At 34.7% G+C, this 5,206-nt stretch overlaps 1 non-coding gene across 1 annotated transcript; it reads right to left on the bottom strand.

Moving 5' to 3' along the window:
* Positions 1–4,828: 4,828 nt before the first annotated feature.
* On the bottom strand, positions 4,829–4,901 carry trnat-ugu (transfer RNA threonine (anticodon UGU)). The gene has a single exon. It is a non-coding gene; the product is annotated as a tRNA-Thr (tRNA).
* Between the last annotated feature and the right edge of the window lie 305 nt (positions 4,902–5,206).

Here is a 5,206-nt window from a genome sequence, read left to right as displayed (position 1 = left end):
ATGATATTTACAGTAATAATATATTGTGTTTCTGGGTGTGTAAAGGTTACAGATGTGTTCCAGTGAGTCATTATTATTTTGATATTAATTTGAAAATATGTTCTAAATAATATTTCATCCCAAAGTTCATTTATCAATGCAGATATGGTAAACAACACCAAAATTCCAAATATTAATAACAATAAAACTGAATAAATCTCCCCCAAGTGACCAAACCATAACACTGCATTTTTATTTTTTCTATTCATTATTAAATAATGATGAGATGTGACATGTGTCAGGGCTGTGTGGGGATATTTTACAAATTTCTGGGTTTTCCAGGGACTTTGAACGCATCTCGAGGCATGCGTTAATTTAAAAGACTTACCTCCACAAAAATGTGTTCTATCACCTGCAGTCACAGATTTTTTATGATATAGATATAGAATCAACTGCACTTTGTAAAAAAGACAAACAAACAAAATGATATAATGTGTTACCATTGTTATTTTGATTTTAAAACCAATCAGAAATACACCATTTTTTTGTATTTGGTTTTTATTTTTTTCTGATTCTGGTTTTTCTGTTTTCCTGATTCTGGTTTTAAATTAATTAAAAAATTACAGGAAAAAAGTGCCACTAAAGTAGATGTTTTACGTAATAACATGCTCCATAGTTAATTATTAGTTATGTTTGCTGTGTCAGCATGTCTTTCATGTAATGTACAGGGAGTGACTTTAATTCAATTTGTTGAAAATTATTTCCTAGACAAACAAATGCAGTTATTCTGCATCATGCAGTGATAGACACAACAAACACATATACAGCTGTTATGTTACTGCACAATATCATATAAGTTAGCTGTTAGTATAATAGCTTTATTTTGTAACAGCTCTGCTGTTTGTTGGATGTGTCCGTTGTAGATGTTCCTAATTCCTACAGCGTTGGCAGTCAGTGAAGGCAACTTGAGGATGCGTAGTGGAGATGTGTGTTTACAGTCTATGGTGTAGAGAGTTTGTGTCAGAAGTGAACTTTGGATTCATCTTTGTAATTTACCTTTCCATGTTTTATTTGGTGTGGTCACAGCAAACAGTGACTCAGGAATTTTCATGCAGTGAAAACTCCTGAGTCATGATGGTAAACAGCTAGGCAGGCAGTATTGGTTTCACGTTTATGGTGAAGTGCTACGAAGGGTCACAATGTGTGTGTGCACTCTGTGTATCTGTTGCACGGTGTATATTCTGTTTGCTTTGAAGAAGTAATCCCACTAAGTAATCCCCATTTTTAATAAAAATACTGGTAATCTGATTACATGTTTTTAAATGTACTGTAACAGATTATAGTTACATTATTTTTGTATCCAGATTACATAACGCTGTTACTAGTAATCCATTACTCCCCAAGCCTGTGTGTGTGTGTGTGTGTGTGTGTGTGTGTGTGTGTGTGTGTGTGTGTGTGTGTGTGTGTGTGTGTGTTTGTGGCTTCAAACTTTCTATGAGTGGCTCTGATTGGCTGCACACACTGTGAGCTTAATGATCAAAGGACACAACGTGTGAGTTCTACCAATCCAGTAGGAGGCGCTGTAGCCACACACACACACATACACACACACACACACACACACACACACACACACACACACACACGCACACACACACACACACACACACACACACACACACACACACACACAGACAGACAAAGAGACCATCTTTGATTTATTAGGTAGATGTTAACATCATTTTTAAGAAAACAAATGAACACGAGATCTTTAAAGTTAAGAAAATAAAAACCACGACACTTCAGCTATAGTTTATCACCTGCTTCATTTATTAAAAACAAGGTGGCAAATCATATCAAATGCATTAATTATTCAATATTAATTATTAAATAATCAGACAAATTGAGTTTTAATTCACATTCTATATATTTTTTGAAAGCATAATTAAGTAGAGATTCTAGGTTGATGGGCTGTTCCTATTAGAACATCATCAAGTGTGTGAGGGAACTTCCACTGACTTTTTCAGCCCTTCTTGTTCCTTTTCAGTAAGTTTCATCTCCGCAGACGTATTGTAAGGGAATTACCCAGAGTTCATTGCATTGTGATGTATGTCAAGAATCTCCTGGTAAACCAGCTGGAGACGTTTTAAAAGCCACGTGAAACGAGTGAATAAGTAACACAAACATTGTAACATAGTGATACATTTGGACAAATACCATATAATTCATCTGTTGTTACAGTTAAAGGTGAAATCACTTTTTGTGTCTTTGTTGCTCCTATGTTATACAGGAGATTATATTGACAGTTTATAGTGAGATATGTCTAAGTTTTTAGTGTTTTAAAAGAAACCAAGAAAGAACAGGTTTAATCTGTGTGTAAATCTATGTGTGTATATATGTTTATATTTGTGTAATTGTAGATATGTCATTATAGATACATTGTGTATAGTCTAAGTTGTTGTATTGTGCTTCACATGCTAATGTGACAGTGAGTGGCTTTGCTTTGTAGTTTGTTTCTTTTTTGTTTTGTGTAAATTTGTTTATTATTTCTTAGTAACTTTTTACGACTCGACTAAAATGCAGTTTGGAAAACAAAAATAAGAATGAGATTGTAAATGACTCCAATAGTATCAGTAGTGCACTGGCTCCATCATGTAGCCTATAGGGAGGTAAATACATTTATGACACTGTTTAATGCATAAAATAAACAGTAACTGAACAGTGAACCCTGAAGTTTTTTCCTCTGAGAACAAAACAAAACTAACAAAATGTATTTACTGGACACAGAAATAACACTTTTTATTTCTAGTGCTTCAAGCCCTCACAGCCTCACACACTCCATCACTTTCCAGGTGACATCAGACCAGCCCCCCAGGAATGGTCCCAGTCCTCCAGATGAGCTACTCTGTGTCTGAGTTGAACTGACTAATCTGTGCTTTTAAAGCATCCTTGTTGTTCTGCTGGTTCTCCTTCACTGAGTTCTAATCACTGCTGGTCACATGGAAAGTTTACAATCTATTCACATGGTCCAACCTGTGGAACAGCACATCTATACTGTAGCTCTACCACCACCTCCTGGCTCTATATAGATACTACATTTACCTGCACTTATTACAAGATGTTTAACTGATAATATCATCTGCTTTGCTGAAATGATTGATTCTTAATATTTAATGGTTTCACAGACCAAAAGGTTGTTTTCTGCACTAATTTACTCTTAAACCAGCAGCTGTTTTCAGACAGAGAACCTGTAAATTAACATCTTTAAGCATGAAACTAATAATGTAAGTTTAGTAGAGTTTACTGACGTTAGCTCAGGTATGTAGTCTGTGCTACTAAAACTATCTAAACAGAGGCTCATTTAGCTTTTTAAATACTTTAAAGTGACTAAATAAACTTTTTAATAAGTCCATGAATGAGACCCTTCTGTCTCCTGTTTATTTATTTTTTCCTCTCAACAATGTGTAGCTGTCACAGAGCCATCCAGATAGAGCTGTTATTATATTCTAATTCTACCATAAACTGTCATAAATGTATCTACATCGTCTCCTTCAAAAACTCAAAACCCAACCTGGCAACACAGCTGTTGTTGACTTGTCCTGTGTTATATGTGTAGTTTATTTATTGTTTGATTTAGGCCCATTTATTTATTTATTTATTATATAGAATTAGATTAAATCAATAATATTGATTATGTGTAAAGGAGGACAAACATTACTCAGAGAAACTGTTGTCATGGGAACAATCTGAGGGAGTTGTGTGTCTACTTTCTTCTTCTCTGAATAAAGTTTTCTGATTTACATCAACAGGCTTTTCTTTTTCCCAAAATGTTTTTTCCCACAATTCTTCTCCTCATAATTCAACTTTCTGGATCAATAATAAGAATATTGACTATTGACAGGAAATCAGTTTTTATTGGTCATTGATTTGAATGAAATTATTTGTGTGACTGATTTGATGGATTATAATGGCTCCTTATTGAGTTGTGCACATTTTATTAGAAAGCATAATATATTGTTATTCTTTTTTTTTTTCTTAAGAACAAAAATTTTCCCAAGTGTGATTCTAAATGAATGGACTCCATACTGTACCAAAACTTTACTGCAAATCATCACTTTAGGAGTTTTTTTGGGTCAAACATTTAATGTTTAAGACGTGTTTATCATTTTGTAACACATACACATACTGATAATAACAGAAAACATGCTCATTAAACTGAACTGTTCCTGGACTGTAACTATGGTGATCTGGTGAATGTAACCAAATATAAACACAACTAACCACATCTATGGGGTGCCAAGTGTTAAACATTTAGTATAAAAGTTGTAGCTAACACATTTTCATTATTTATCTCACTTTTCTCATATTTAGCACATTTTCCTACATTTAACACAACATGTAACCACATATATAGAGGTAAAAAAGCATTAAATCTAAATATTGAAATCTAAATCTAAATGGTATATGTTATATCTAAATGTTAAATCTAAATCTAAATGTTACATGTTATATCTAAATGTTAAATCTAAATCTAAATGTTAAATCTTATATATAAATGTTAAATCTAAATGTTAAATCTACTGTAAATGCTTAATCTTATATCTAAATGTTAAATCTAAATGTTAAATCTATATCTAAATGTTAAATGTACACACAAATATGTGCAGCAGGGACTGAAGGAGACCACGCCCCCTGCTGTCAAAGCTGGGAGTTACCATGGAGACGCTTCAGCTCACTTCCCTGGTCCTCTGTAGACTTCATAAACCAGGAACGCTTTCCATTCAAACCAATCCTAAAGCAGTTAAAGGGTGTCAACAAAACCATTAGCCACACCCCCTGTAGTGAGTGAATGCCTCAGTGAGAATTGAACTCACAACCCCTGGTTTACAAGACCAGTGCTCTAACCTCTGAGCTATAAGGCCTTGTGTGTGTGTGTGTGTGTGTGTGTGTGTGTGTGTGTGTGTGTGTGTGTGTGTGTGTGTGTGTGATCCTCACACACAAGCAGCTGATCAGAGCAGACACACTCCACACTGCAGATGAAATGTGTCTGTTCTCTGTCTCCACCTTAGATAATGTTTCTCTTAGTTTTACAAGCTATTTATCTCGTTTGTTATCACTCTCTCTCTGACTCAGGGCAGACTGTGCACGGACTGAAAGCAGATCAAGTGAAGTCCACCACACACACAGAGTCAGAGGAACCTCTGTGACTCTGTTCCTCATGAACATG

This window comes from Gouania willdenowi, unplaced genomic scaffold (genome assembly GCF_900634775.1).
Source record: "Gouania willdenowi unplaced genomic scaffold, fGouWil2.1 scaffold_131_arrow_ctg1, whole genome shotgun sequence".
NCBI lineage: Eukaryota > Metazoa > Chordata > Actinopteri > Blenniiformes > Gobiesocidae > Gouania > Gouania willdenowi.
The sequence above is the reverse complement of the archived record's forward strand: the minus strand, read 5'-3'. Positions and strand labels throughout refer to the sequence as shown.